This window comes from Labrus bergylta, chromosome 1, assembly GCF_963930695.1.
Source record: "Labrus bergylta chromosome 1, fLabBer1.1, whole genome shotgun sequence".
In the NCBI taxonomy this organism is placed as follows: Eukaryota; Metazoa; Chordata; class Actinopteri; order Labriformes; family Labridae; genus Labrus; species Labrus bergylta.
Genome location: NC_089195.1, coordinates 3203025 through 3219540, shown reverse-complemented (window position 1 = coordinate 3219540; position 16516 = coordinate 3203025). Strand labels below are relative to the sequence as shown.

Below are 16516 nucleotides of genomic sequence, written 5' to 3'. Positions count from 1 at the left end.
CAGCTTATGAAACTCCATCCTGAAACTTAACACTGCAGGATGCAAAGCGATGCATTAATGTACCAATGAATGACCAACGAGTTGCATAATGATACAAAAAGAGACCAGGAAAGCAAAGAAAGACTTCAAGAAATGAAGTAGTGACTTTTATGTTATGCAGAAGTGCAATACTTTTAATTGCAAAACGGCCACTTCACTAACAGGGACTTAGACTGAAATCATACAGTGTGCCTGAAAGACGCGTGCAGGGACAGACTGTGTTTGATCAACTGAGAGAACAAGTGCTGCTCATAAGACTTTTGGGGTCGGCTGAGTTGTGTCAGCTGAGTCTGGCTAATAAAGGAGCTGTGTTCTACAGAGCACAAGACGATGTCTTTGAGCTTCTGTGAAAAGCATGAGAACAGAAATCACTTAAAGTTCAACAAAGCCTAGAAGAAAGTTGCAGTTGATATTTGAACCGCAGCCATTGATAAAAGGTTGTTGTGTTTGCATATAGCAGTTAATGATAATCATTTTTCATTTTTTGGACTATTTTGGACAAAACAGCCTCTTTTCATGCATAGGACAGAGCAGCAATAAGAGCATTTTTTAATAGTATGGATAAAGCAAGCCGCTACAATCTGAAAAAGACAACGTTATATGAATTTATTAGCTGAACTGTAGTCATAAGAAGAGTGGCAGCTGAGAGCAAAACAAGCAGAGCTATGAAGAGGCAACCCCGTCCACAGTCCCTTAAGTATGTTGATGAAACACTGTTTTTGACATAAACTGTCCGGTTTGGTAAAATTACCAGTTTGTATTGCCTGGTTAGTTTATTATGAGGATGAGAAAACATCTGCTGATCATTTGGTTGTTACTAGAAATGTGAAGAAGAACACTAACCCTGTGTTCTAGGCTTCTGTCGTTGTTAGGACACAAACCAGCAGCATTATCATTTTATATATTTTGATAAATCTCAATATAGATCAGTACAAATCTGAAATTATCCCATTTTTCATAATTTAACCACCATCCTAACTGAGTTTTTCTAGAAACAAACATACAAGTAGATTCTGACTGATTCGTGTGTTTATCAGCAGTAGAACTTGTTTGTGTGAATAGGCAGTCAGTAGGGTTCAGCAGCTCCTGGCATACCACTGCCAGGGCGACTCACTGCCCACTGTCCACTGACTGAATGCTGAGCTCTGTTTTTTTTTTTTTTGCCCTGATGCTCTGGAACTCTGGGTGTAGGCTTTGTACTGCCGTCAGCACAACAGCACTGACTGTAAACAGGAGTTTCACCCATTACAAACAACAGTACGTCAACAGCAAACTCGACCACAAATGACATGGTTGCTCAAAAACACCACTTTTTTTTTTTTTTTTTAACAAACACCTTACTAAGTATACAAAACCATGGGGTTTATTTGATGAGACAGAAAACCACAAAGGAGCCTTGTTCTGCTTCATGAAAAAATAAACAAAACATTTAGTTACCTCTGTCCACTGAAAAAAAGCCAGACTGCTTTCGTGTTACAAAAAACAGGAAACAGGAGAGTCATGATACCAGGAATTTCCTTGAAAAGGCGGCTGTAGGGACATGTTTCTAGGCTACAATGTTGTTATTTCATAATATTCAGTAGAACCAGTCTGATCCCATCTGATCATCTTCCTGTATTTCACATGGTGCTTATAATGACATAAGAATAGAAATTAAGAGCATTTGTTGTCACGTCCCTCTCTGAACCAGTGCTTGGTTTCAGGGAGTGTCTCTCATCCATAAACTCCTTGATCAACCAGAAAAATACCAACGTGTTAAATTAGCCAGACAGTTTCTATAAGGAGTTAGTCAACAAATCTCGGCACTACAGTTCCTCCAGGATAATCAACTAACCTTTAGCAGGATCTAGCCTGTTTGCCTCCTTTGGCACTCCATAAATCACTCCTCCAGTCACAAGTTAAAAAAAAATAATGTTCTACAGCAGGCCTGACTCACTATGCACAGCTGAATGCAGATGAAATAACACAAACACAGTCAATAATAAGGTCATTTGGCATTCATCCAGGTAATTATCCAAGTCTATATTGACCTAGAGTTTAATGGTAAACAGTGTGGATGTGTGTAACGTTAAACGTTTTCTCAATTATTTATTTTCCTCACGTCATCACTATTGCAAAAAGATATAGGGCTTGAACTTGAAATAAAACCTCTTTTGAATTCTACTCTACTATAGATGATAACATACAATTACCAGATGTGTGCTGAAAATGAAAGCTGTAGCTCTACAGAAATAAGCTGGATGCTCTATTCATTTCACATCATACCAGCCCATTTCCATTCTTTGGGATAAAGATTCACAAAACTTTCTTAAGAAAAAGAAACTTCTTAAGTAATGATTTCAAGTTAAGAAGCTTTCATATTCCTGAAAAAAAGTTTGTATTTATTTTCTTAACTTTCTTCTTGTGTTTACTAATTCTCTTCTTAACTTTAAGATCACACTACACTTGTCCCAAAATTGCTAGAGTAGAAAGGTAAGCTTCTAAATTCTTACATTTAAACACATTTTAGACAATAGAATCTGTTTTTCAGTTTTACTAAGTTTGTCTTTACATTTATCGTTGATTTTAGCTTGCCACTGTTGTTTTTTGTGTAAACACCTGAAAATAAGCTAGCACATTTGACAGTTGATTTCAATCTAATTTGCCTTTACCCAAAGAAACTAACTAATGTTCAAATATTTTCTACAGCAATAATGTTGACAAACATGCTTATTATAATGTATTGAAATAACATTGACTAAATAAAATTTAGTCAATAATGTTCCACCGAATGTATAGAAAAAGGCATAGGCCGATTATATAAGGATATAAGCCTTCCCTACTGCTTCTGAGAAGTTCGTAAGTAAGAAAATAAAGAAGTTCTTAAGTGTAATTCCTGATTGTTTTCTATAGAACAGTGTCATTTCTTAAGAACATTCTTTAAAACTTCCTAACTTTTTTCTTAAGAATCTTGCTAAGTTTTATATGCCCCAGGCAGGGATGACTCATCAACCCAAAAAGACACCAGACTTAACTCCACAACAGCAAATACTCATTTGTCCTTTTCCCAAGTGCAGCACACAGAAACAGTTAATAATAGAACAACACAAATCCTGTCAAAGTTTCCATTCTGACTGAAACAGCTGTATATGTGAAAGAAAGACTACAAAAACGTTGTCCTCCAGTCTCCATGACGACAGGGTATGTTTGGACACATCTTAACTGACCAAGCCTTCAGGAATGGTTCCTGGAATTTAGCTGGAGACTGTAAGTGCTCTCTAGGGTAACACAAGTGTAAATATTCAGAACAATAGTAAAAGGTTACTTTGATTCCTTACTGCATGCACAAAGCACATGTTCCATAAGGATATAAGGTAATATGAGTAGAGCAGCGGTATGGAAACAAGAACTATTTAGCTCAGGAAGGGTGCTTTAGAAAATGTAGAGAATAGAACATTTCAGGACTGGTGCATGTGTACTACAGGCAAGAAAACAAGCATGCAGGCAGGCAGCTCAGCCATTATCTGGCTTGAACTTAGGACATCAAAATTACGATTTTGAGAGTTGTAGCATTTAATAAATGTTTTGTGATGTACAATAGACATCCCAGTTAAAAAGTGGAAGCAGCAAATCTACAGCATTACTGTAAAAATAAATACAGGCTTATTGAACCGACTTCAACCACCAACAACCCTAGGCAGGACAATTTCTTCATATTAAACCACAGCATAGTTGTACTTGTTGCACAGTAAGAAACACCCTCACCCCAAGGCAAAGATGTTGTAACATAGCAACACTTCTGATGCAACAGCAAAGCAGAAACTAAAGCAAGGCGCAGAAGACATTAACCGACTTGATGGTACATGTTCTTCCATACTGAGCTTTATACAGCAATCCCCAGCTCCCGTGTCAAAAACAGAGAGCCACAAACATTCTCTTGTTGCTTCCACAAAGCAGTAGGATTTAAAAACATGATCCCTGACTTTCTACTCTATCCACTGTCCTATCTTCAGACAAAAGCCCATAAATAAATCTTAAAACAAAAAAAATCCACCTCTTAGTTGTGTTGACTACTATAAAGTGCCATATGCATGACAAGACAAACATGACAAGACAAGACAAACATGAAATGGAAATGAGGGTCAAGCTGCTATGGTTAGGAGGAAATGTCCTGTCCTGTAAGTCTCCTGGGAAGTGTTCTGAACTGGGAGAACATGCTGAACTTCCTCATTGTGACATCTCTGAGGAATATAAAAATGGTTGTGTAATAAAGACAGCAGCCACCCAGAGGTCAGTCACCACTATTTTTGTCAGCTGGATTCTCCTGCAGGAAGCAGGAACATTTTGGCTGAGGGGAATTTTTAAGATTTTGTTTTTTTATGCTCCATAGCCAAGGTTGCCGCCAAGCACCAAATGCGGGTAGATTTTCCGTTTGGCAGGTAAATTTCACAGGGCTATCCGCCACATGACTGGTCAATGTTTATACCCAACAGACATGTTAACAAACAGTATTAAGTATTAAGTGCACTCTGTCTGCATTTATCAACAATAAAAATACACTGAACGATCGTCACATCATCTCACAGTCTGCTGTAGTCTGTGAACTTCACACACACGGTTAAACAAAGTGGGGTTATAATCACTGACATTATAGAGCACGCTATTTGCCCGCTCCACTTTTCTCTTCCAACACAATACCAATAAAGCAAGTGATTAAACGGTGAAAAAAGGACCATGCAGCATTTCTTATCCAATTACACGAATAAGCGCCAGAATAATCGATAGATTACTTGATTACAAAATTACTGCAGCCTTAGTTTACTCTGTCCCTTTTTTATTCTACATTAAATAGAATGGGGGGCTACACTGCGTTGAGCTGTTATAAAGTCGCTGCTAGTAACTGATGCAACTATTGGCGTATTGCTTACACTCGCGTATCAAACAATACCAAACTGTACTGAACCAAACCGGACCGCCTGGTGGAAACAGGGCTCATGTAGTACACAAATAGTCCATCTAACAGTATCTTTCAGTGTCTAGTGACTGCAGTCACAAAGATTAATGAGCCTTACTGTCAAACAAACAACTAGAGGGTTTATTATCAGAGGGCTGTCCATCTTTAGGCCCTCTTAAGCTGCTCTCCAATGTTTCCTCTAAAAAAGACCCAACACATGTTGTATAACAAAAACACACCACCCATGATGGCACGATACAAACAAACTCAGCTATGCGTCAGTGCTGTGGGTAGGCCTGTGACATCATTTAGCCATGTTTAGAGGCAAAAATCATTATGAGTTCCCACCCAGCACCTGAGGCAGTCCTGGACACTGACATGTTGGGGACTACGCTATAAGGGTTGGAACACATGAGCCCAGTCACATGTTTGTATTATGTTGGGGCAGGGGCACAGTCTGCATGTCAATAATCAATCAAACAGACTTGGTGAAGTGTTCGATGCTGTTTTCAAAGAAGGTAATAGGATCCATCCACTCCTGCCTTTACTGTGCCGCCAAATAAGAAATAAGAGACGGGTTCTCTTTGTCACACATCCTGCTTCTGTAAATAATAGTCATGACGCACAAACTCAAGGAGACAACTGTTTACATAATTTGAGGTGAAAAGGTTTCTAGAGAAGTGGGTATGGAGAAGGGCATAGGGACAGGAAAATTCCTCCCAGTTTTCATTCCAGAGAGTGAAGCTATAAATTCCAAACTAGGTCATGGAAGAGGAAAAAGGGAGAGCAGGAGGAAAGTTACTGAGCAAACAGCTTGAAAATTCAGTGTTTCTCATGACTGGCTGAAATGCAAAGGGAAGTGTGAAAACAAAAGAAAACTTGTAGTAAAATGCTAACTTGAGAAAACATAATGCATGAGGATTTGCAGGTTAGTTCAGAGATAAAGACTATACTGGTTTGTCAGGGTATGGGTGCTGATCAGGAAGAAGGAAAAGGTCATGTGTGTGTTCTACAGTGACAACAAAAAGAGAGAAACCTTTCCTATAAGCCCTGTGATTGATTCTCTTTGCTTTTCCTTTAAGAACACAGTTTCATAATATACTTACCAAGCAACTCAATTCAAAAATTCATAGATTAAGAAAAATAAATAAGATGGGACAGAGCTTAAAAATATCTGCAAACTCTGATTTTAGGACTATTCTTTCAGTTTCAGTATCGGTACATTATGCAGTATTAGAATCGGTAGTGAAAGATAAAATAAAACATTTAAATCAATTTTAAGTGTAAAAGCACTACATTGGTATGTCTTAAGTTTACGTTTAACAGTATCACTATTTCCAGCTCCTCAGCTCCTGCAGCAGACTGTTCCAGCACCTTGGAGCATAATGGCTGAAAGCAGTGTCACTGAGAGTTTCTGTTTTACAGAACAACTGAAAGAAAAGACCTGAACAATGACAGCAGGACCTGAGCTGGTTCGTTTAACATTTCAACAAGACCGGTCTTACGAGCTTTTCATGTGAGCTTAAGCAGGTGAAAACACTCCTGGGAAAAGACCCTGATATGTATCAAGAGCCTCCACTGATGTCCCAGTTCTTTTCAGGTAGGCCAAACAGTTAAACACACTACACTTTGTTGATGTACAAAAAATAATAATCCATTAAAAAGGCTTTAAATATGAATTCTAAGACTTAAAAGGAGTAATGCAATGTTTTAACTTGCTGTAAAATCTTAAGAAAGAAAATGTGTGTAGCTGAGTGATTGAATAGTTTTTCATTGGAACTAAAGGAAAAGGAAAATAAAGAGCTTCACCACCCATCAGGTCAGATGGCATGTGAGCTTAGGTGTAGGCTGATGTTGGGTAGGAGAGACAACAAGCTCCTGATTGAACAGAGGCAACAATAGAGCCCTTGGTCTTTGCATGCCATACTACCCACTATCTCCTTGCAGTGTTCTCACAGCTACACTAAACATTGTAAAGGCAGAACTGTCTGCAACTATCAACTTTGAGAGAGGCCGGGTACAGTCTGCCAAGTCCACTGACCCTGCATGATGGTAAGGACCTAAATATTTGGTGGGCCATGTAATATGCTGAGTTGTAGTACTGGGTTATGCAAGTATGTCTTGGTGTGTGTGTGTGTGTGTGTGTGCACAAGGGAAAGGGAAGCAGCAGGATGGCCATCTGTTGGTTATCAAAAAGCCACAACAGTAAGAACCAAGAGTGCTGAACTAAATACATTTTACTGTTGTAAGGCTTACTAAGACAAAACTCTGTCTCAGTAAACTGAACTTGTCAGCTCATTAACACATTTTTTTGCCGATACAATGAACACAGTTGAGAATGGAATTTGCTTATTAATACAAAAACCTTCTGCAGTCATTTAACCATTTGTTTCAGCTTTACCTTCCAGCAATTATCAGGGAAATGTTTGGCATTTGTCAACCTTCCTGGAAGTCTACGGAGTTTCCCTGTTCAATGAAACATCCTTACATCAATGACATCTTTTGAAGATTCAAACATGTTTGATGAAATATTGCATTTAGCACATAGACTTTACATAACAATTGGTTATAGCCAATTATAATGACAGCTGGGATCGACCTCGAACGGGAAAAGCGGTAAGGATAATGGATTAATGGATGGATGGTTATTGCGAGCTCTTTTTTTATCCGTCATAATTTTTAATCCAGTTCTAGCTTGATATTTTGCAGCCAGTAAAGACAATACTTGGATGGAAGGGTAGATGTGCATTGCTTGGCCTCTATCCTGGTTGTCAATTACAAAATAAGCATTGGCTGTATTGAAGAAGATTTGAAACTAGTGATTGAGACATTTAACTCCAGGGTTTTTCATGCAAATAAAATAACAAGGCAGCCACCTTCACCATATTTTGAGAGTCTATGACAGGGGTGGGCAACTGGCGGCCCGGGGGCCACATGCGGCCCTCGCCAACCCTCAAAGTGGCCCTCAGGTCAATTTTTACATATCAAAACATGAAGAAAACATGACAAAATCTGCCGTGAAATCATGTCAATAATAATATTTGATCACTGGTATATATGTTGAGTTAAATTTGAGACATAATTGTTTTTGTATCCTACAATTTGGCCCCTGGCAGTGAGAATTAGATGAATGTGGCCTTTGCTGTGACCAAAGTTGCCCATCCCTGGCCTATGAGAAAGAATCCCTTTAAGAAGTCTACGAGTAAGTTACAGAAAACTGCATTATTGACATCCTGCTTAACAGCTACAGAATCAACAACATATATACTGCTGTCAAGTCCTTTCCTATTAGTTCTTCAGAGTTGTATCCTTAAACACACATAAGGAAGTCCAGTCATCTCCAAAAAGCAGATGGAAAAGACATCAACATATAGCCCCCTCTCTTTTTTCCTTCAGTAGTTTTAGTGCTTTTACCTCAACATTTCCAGGAAACAATCTGATACTCTGAAATTGCTTGCCGACTTTACAGAAACCATTTAATAAGGTCATCATGGTTGATGAAATAATTGAATGTTGAAGTTGAAAGCAAGAAGAAATAGTTCAAACATGACCCTGACATAACATATTATTTGAAAAACACAGCAGTAAGCAGGCAGATGGCGTCACAGCATACTGTTCCCATTATTATTGACGTTACAAAACTGCTGCATAGATGTGAGTCACTACTCGGTGCCACGCTGCATTATATGCAGTGTAAACTACTACAGGGTCATTGTGTAAGGGTATGTGCGCACACATTTATCTTTGTCTAGCAGAATGGGGGAGGGGAGCTGTTGGAGCAGCATCTCGACCTTGCAGCAGGAAAAGAGGATGAATGAGTGTCCTGGTGATCAGTGAATGAAATCTGCTCCAGAATGTTCTCAAAGGCTGCAAGAGTCACATGGAGTTGGTGCAGCTTTTTATCAATGCTGTTCCCAGCAGCAAAACCGGACGATAAGCCCCCGTTCCAAAGGCAGGCCATAATTCTTCACTGAATTTGGCAAACAGCATCTCGCCGAGTAAGTGAATTACACACTGCAGGCAGAGCTCTGACATGATTCATTTGGAGAGTAAATTGAAATTCTCTGAATCAGAACAGACAGGTACAATGCTGAGGAAAGCGAATGTGGAAAGAATACATTAACAGCTAAAACAGAAAATATATCACTCGAAAAGAAAGATCAAATTTCATTCATGATAAATCTGAATAACATAAATTAGTTATTTGCATTCTTTCGGAGTGTTTCTGTCATTCTGATTAATTGGGAAAAAGGACATATACCAGAGCACCTTTTTTTAGGATTGATATTTAATAACAAATTATTGAAAAGCCCAAATTTCTCCGTTTAGGTAAGGTTGACACAAAGGTGAGTGTTTGCTTGTGTAAGTACTAGCCTGAGATGTAAGACCTTGAGAGAAATGGGTAACAAACAAGAAGCCTCTCACGTTGGATTAAATAGATAGAATATTGCCTGAGATGCCTTAGAGACGGATAATTGTGAAGCAGAGGCCCTGAGCAGACCTGGCTCTAAGTGGGTCAGCAAAAGGTGGGACAGGATGTCAACCTGGCAGGACTGCTATGTGCTTATCCAAGGCTGGACAGAGAAAATTGGGACAGCAGGATTATACAGCTTAGCAGTCAACAGGCACAAAATAATTTGTTGGCATTCCATGTTCACTAAAAGGTGCTAGAGGTGGTCTACATACAGGTAATAATAGAAGGCACTAAGAGCTCAAACTAGTTCACGGACTCAGATCTGAGACTTTTCGTGCAGCGGGAACAAAACTAAGCTGATAAAGAAATATCTTCTTTAAACCCTTTCTTTGTATAGCATGAACATGTGAGCTCTGCTGTTTAAAGTGTGCTTACACATCAAGGGAAAGCATGTACTTCTTGGAATAAAATATTTTTGTTCCCCATGACGGATGTTTAAACATATCTTCCATGATCTTGTGTCCAAGCTTCTCTGACATTCACTACTGGCAGAATACACATGGACCAGTTTTTCAGAAAGACAACAGGGGAACACAAACAAAATAAAAAACTGCAGATCATAGCAGCAGCATAAGACAAAAGAGGAACAGGAATTAAAAGCAGAACTGGTCAATGTTTTCCATGAAAGTACTAAAGTAGAAAAATATTTCAAAAGATAAGATCGCCCAAGTTCAAAGTATTCAAGTTTTTTGTTCTAACTAGGTTTCATTACAGGTCCTGTTTTATTCCTTTTCAAACACCTCATATAAAATAAGTGAACCGTGACGCTAAGCAGTTCATGCAACCCTGGATTATAGGAAACAATCGTTTTCAGTAATACAGTGTTGACCTCATTTACAAGCCTTTGGCAACAACTAGATATAGAGCAAACAAGTTCCAGACTGTCTGAGACAGGAGCATGTGAGGGACACTTTTCAACCGTAGCTTTAACCTGAGTGGTACAGAATGCTTGGGCCCAGCAAAAAGAAAAAACAACTTCATTATGATACTCTCAAGTTGCATCATTGTTTCCCAGAGGCTACTGTAATGGAGGTCAGAGCTTAGCCTTATAATACAGTCTGGGTCATTCTGCATCCTCTCCCTCTCGTTACTTTACCCCATTTCTGTTCAGACCAGTAAGTCTTGTCCCGTTTTATCATCTTTCAGCCACATTTTGTTTCTTGTGCTCAAATTACTTGAGAAATTTAGATCACTGTAATGCCTTTTAGTCCTTTTTTCAATATAAGAGGGTTTAACAGACCTGATGACATGGTTTCCTGCAGTTTACATTTGAAACATTTTAATGGAATGAAAACATTGCCTATCTTAAGCATACATGTGTTGTGTTAATTGCTGCAGAAAGTGATAAAAAGATTCATGAAGAAGGAAATGCCTCCTGATGGTGCCAGAAATCCTGCAGGCATTAAACTATTAGGGCACATCCTGTTCCTTGCCCTGTAGTAAATCTACTGGGACAGGGGCAGGACCAAAGCGCTTTGTCCTCATGGATTAACTACACAAACATACTTTTCCATGGAGCAGGTCAGCTAGTTGCTAGGGTGAGGATGCTTGATTATGGCAAAAAAATATGGCATATCATAATTATGATTATTTTGATTGATGGTCACGATTAATAAACATGATTACCACTACTTATTGATTTTCAAACATCTGCATCACATGCACTAATCTCACTTAAACACTCTTTAAAAAAATATATATGTATTTATATACGGTATATATACCTTTATTTGATAGGACAGAAGATAGAGTCAGAAAACAGGGAGAGAGAGAGAGTGGGGAATGACATGCAAGAAAAGAGCCATAGGCTGGACTTGAACCCAGGCCGCCCGCATGGAGGAATATAACTTCTGTACATGGGGCTGACTGAACCGCTAGGCCATCTGCGCCCCCAAACTAAAACACTTAAACATTCTCAACACTTTGAAAAACAAGCAATACAGGGAAAAAAATAAGGAAAAAAAAAAAAAGATAAATTATACTTAAAAATAAATTAACCTTGTTTTTCAGGTAGTGGTAATGTTTTTTGAAGCCAGAATATATATAACAACACTCTGAAACACGTTTCCACACGACTAAACAAGTGCAGCACAGCATGCGGCACAGTAATTACTTAATCTTGATTATCTTGTTTTCATGATCTTGGAAAGCCAAAATCGTAATTGAAATCGAAATTCAATTAAATGCCCAGCACTAGGCGAAGGTAGGCTTTGCCTCTCTTAATAACTTCTCTCTTTAGCATGAGCACTAGTCTGATGGTTGAAGGCCTTCAGGGATAGTTATTGTCTTTTAAACTGAACTAATCGGCAGCATTGAGTAAGCTCTTATTTACAATTCCAGAGTGAGCCAGTTTTTCATTTCTCCTGGAGCAACAGACTCTATTCTTCTTCTGTGGATTTGTTCTAGAAGCAACTGTCCCTTCAGGCCTGAAATAACAGCCAGAGGGTGAATGTATTGTGCATTTGACATTCCTATGTGACTCCCTGAGGATAGACTAGAGGCTCTGAAACTGTGCAGCTACAATAATGGCAGCAACAACATTTCCTGTTTATGACCAGCAGCAGTACTCGGTGGACAACCGCACTTCCTTACTTCAGTGATATGTAAACTCTCCATAACAAAAGAAAGAGCAACTTTTGGAGTTATAAGAAGACTTTGAAGGTGAATACAAATACTTGTGGGTTTTGAGGAAGCACAAAGAAACCCATTCCACTCATATGTACAGCTCTTTAAGGGGCAAAAGCGTTTGTGCACAAGTTTGCTTTATCTATAAAGGAAGTTGAGTTTGTTATGGTTACATACAGAAGGTTCAATGGCGTGCATTTCACTCTGGTACGATTCGGTTCTTAGAGCTTTCCTCTTAAAGCAACATTATGGAAGAATTTGGTTTGGTGCACTTTGGTGCTTACCAAAGGTCTCTGAGTGCAACTGCACTGTCGTGGAACAAATGTCAGCCTCAACATAAAAATTCCAAAACTGGAATAATACGGTGCATGCAATGCTTACTTAAGTGCCTCATCTGGTGCTGTCAACTTTCTTTGTATATCTTTTGATCACTGTTGCCATCTACTTCACAAGCCGAAATCAAAACAAGAAAAGCAACACCTACCAGTAGAATGAGTGCTCACTGGAGCTGTGGAATTTATGAGTCAAATACAATTCACTTGTTTAATATGAATGCTTGACTCATTGTTTCGTTTACTATTACTCTGTGCTTCACCAAACTCCCCAAACACTCTGAGTCTCGTGCTTTATCAGACAGACACAAATGATAAAGTCTTCCAAATCTACTGACTGTTATTTTACTGCAAGTTTTAGCAGATAGAGGAATTGGTAAGCTAGTGAGGTAAGGTTAGCAGCGGTTCAGCTAGCAGCCCCCAAAGCCTTAGAGAAATCTGATTGTTAGCATGAAGCTGCTCTATTCTAACGACCGGTCTGCTTGTTTGGGAGAAGAGGAGGCCATTGCAGGTAAATCATCTTTATTAAAAACCTTTTAAATAATGAAGGACTCAGGTCTCCAAACCTTAGAACAAGCCAATGACCTATAAACAAGCTGTTTGCAGCTCAGCTCATAGATCCTTCTGATGCACTGAGGCTGCCAAATAGCATTGGAGAAACCTTTATTACAAACATGAACCAGCCAAATCCAGTGTTTTGCCCTACTTTAACAACTGCATCAGTTTATTTTTCAGAGAAGAAGACCTTTGTGGTTAAAGGTACAATCATCTCTGAAGGGTTTTTAAAAAACTTGAGTGGTAAAAGTGACCAGTGTCTGCTATGGTTTTGCTCCTGTGCTGCTCTGTGTACAATAATGAAACCTAACATATCAGTACAGAGATTCTGACAAAATGCAATTCAAAACATGATCCTTTCACCCGGCTTTTTTGAATGTCAAATTCATGGGGTGACCCTGGTGCTGCCATTTTTCCTTTTTGTTTATTTTCTTGCTTTTGTGTCCAGATTGTGGAACCGTTTAAGTCAAAGCCATATCAGTCAATTGTCTTTAGAGAAAGAAGTTCAGAATTGTGCAGTAAAAAATACAGATCACAAAATCATACAGGATTTTAAACTACCATGGAGGGATCATGCATTGAATCTGCCAAACGGCTGTCACAACTGGGAATACTGAGTATACGTTCAGAGCAGGGTATGGTTACCAATGAAGAACGAAAACAGCTGAGGGACATCTGAGATCCAAGTCTGGTTTATGCAACAGTTGATTTAAGTCACAGTGGTGTTAGGCAAAGGTTGGAATACTTTGATAGCACCTGTCAGTGGGCCTGTCGAGTGGCTTCTCGAGGCCATGTGAAGACAGGCTTTATCTCACTGAGACTAAAAGAATGCATTTGAAGAACGGAGGAATGTTGAGCCTTGGTTTTTATCCTCAGTAGAGTTGATGGGTATTTGAAAGACCTGACAGTATCCAAACAAAAGTGTTAAGCGGAGAGAGTTCACTAAATTCCTTAAAGCAAAATGTCAAATATAATTCCCCTTCAGAGGAAAAGGAGAAGCCATTACTGGCTAATACTTAAGATGCTTAACACAGAACACCCGGGAGGAATAACAAGGTCAAACAAAGCCTTTAGTAATTTGTCATGATGTTCTTAGCCTATACATCTGCCGGCAATATGTACACTTTCCACAAGATGAAAGATGGAATGATCTTCACACAAAGTAGTTGATTCCTGTTTAACAACCTACTGCATTTGTGAGAAACTATCAAAGTTCTATTATGTTACAATCCTTTGCTGCAGTGGCAGAACGGCTATAGGAAGTAAAAGGGAGAGATTTCACTGAGTTTTCAATAAAGAGAGCTAGCAAGTGTTGTGACGCACCATTAAGTCTGCTCTGCAGTGTCTGCAAGAATTCTCTCTGTAGAGGAAAGTCACAAGAGGGGAAAATAATTCAATTGCAATTTACTGAGCATCAAATTGAGTCAAATTAACAGTCTAGTTAATTTATGACTCAAAGCTTAAATACAAATAATTACCACATTGCTTCTGATTTAACTTATAAAACACAATGCTTTTTTGTTGCATCAAACCTTTAGAACGAGCCTTATCAGTTGGTTGGATAGTTTAAAAACATGCAGTGAAGTCGGCTTGTGCCATCTCTAAAAGGTGGGTCAGCTTCAGCTTATAAATGATATTGAGTTTGCTATGTTGCGATCCCTTTTTTCCTGCTTCTGCTGCATGTGCAGACCCAGATATACCAGCCCCCTATTTATAGCAATCTGTTCCCCCAGCGCTCAATCCAGCCAGTGCTAAGAAGATTTACTCTTGCTGCATCCTCTTTCTCGCCGGAGTAAAAGCTGATTTCCATTTAAAGAAAACAGCCCGTCTGTAACTTGTTGTGCTCTGAACCCACGACAGGCTGTTAAAAGGAACTCACCCTGGACTCATTTTAACTGCACAGAAAGCAGGAAGAGTCATACACTGCTGTTATAATCAGAACAACCCCATAGAACATAATTTACTGTTGAAATGGTGCGTGGTTGTTTAACAAGGCTAAGGCTGTTTTAGTAAAATGATGTAAATGCACAACTGTAAACATGATGATGATAATGATCCAGCCAAAATGCAATCATTTTGTGATTAAAATATATATGATTGTTAAGATGTGTTCACTTTTATTCAGAGGTGTGAAAAGAATTGAAAATGTATTTGTTTATTGTCATACTGAAACAGTTTTGTCATAAATAGATTGAGTAAGGAGATACTGCAGGGTCTCAAACAGTGTTTTCTATTTGGTGTAGTGATGCATCGATCCAATCCTGGTATCGGACATCTGTCCAATCGTGGCTTAAATACCTAGATAGGGTATCATTGCAAAGACGCAGGAAACTTCCTGTTGTAACGTCACCGGTGATGAACAGTTGGGACCGCGGTGCAGTTTGCAATTACGTACTTCATTTCTCAATGCCTTCTGTCTGGCTTCTTCAAGCCATTTCTCAATGCCTTCTGTCTGGCTTCTTCAAGAATGTAGGGAACACTTATCTGCAGAGTTAATGTATGTACAAGCTAAAAACTTCACTGCAGATACCTAGAGCCATTATGTTACGCAACATTGTAGAAACACTTTATCAGTTTACTAACATGCATGACATTCTAAGAGACAATGCTAACAACATGAAAAGGCCATGAACAACAAAAGGAGTGCACAGCTTCCGCTGCTTTGCACACATGATGCAGCTCAACCAGGGTTCACTGTGAGTCAGATTGTGGCAGTAATCTAGTCTGTATGTATTTATTTATTTAAAGTTGTTTTACAAAGTTGGGAAAACCTCTCATCCTCACAGTGAGGTTTTTATTTTAAAACTGGTATCGGGCCGAATCTGTATCAGCAGGTACCTATACGTTAACCCAAGTATCCGATCGGTATCGGACCTCAAACATTGGATTGGTGCATCTATAATTTGGTGGCTTCAGCATTATTCTATAGCACTAAGGTAAAGACTGACTGAGCAGTTTTGCATGCCAAACATGCAACACATGGAAAAAGAAATTCACTAAAAAAAGAAGAATACAGGTAGGAAGGCATTTAAAAAAGCAGAATTAAAGTAATGGACATGCATTTCTACAGACACTTTCTGTACTGCAGGCGGTGAGGTGAAAGAATACATGCAGAAATGTAGTCACTAAAAGCAATGCAAGGCACTGAATCTTTCACACCTCAAATGGACTACTGCTGCAGAGTGTGCAGTTTAACAAATGTGTGACATAACAGCACAGTCATGTTGTACATCTAGATTTTGAGTGTGCAGTTCTACAGCTCAACAACTGGGTGTAAAATGAACAGGTCTAAAAACCATTAGCAGACAGCAAAGCAATATGGACAAATTATTTTTAGTAGCCCATCTATAAGAAGGTTACATCCATCCACAAGTTTTCATTTTATAATTAGGTTTTAAAACCAAAATGATCCAAGTCCAGACAAGCATTTATGTGCAATTACACAACTAATCTCCGTGCAAACTAACACATCTAAAACACAAATCATAAGACCATTATTGTACTCCGAGCATCTGTATTCTTGTCTGAACAGGCACACACAAATTGGACGGTTCTTTT

General features: G+C 38.9%; 1 protein-coding gene across 3 annotated transcripts in view; it reads right to left on the bottom strand.

Moving 5' to 3' along the window:
• The window catches only part of si:dkey-237i9.1 (SEC14-like protein 1), a 35259-nt gene that overhangs the window by 14973 nt on the left and 3770 nt on the right, over positions 1 to 16516 (bottom strand). The window lies entirely within an intron of this gene.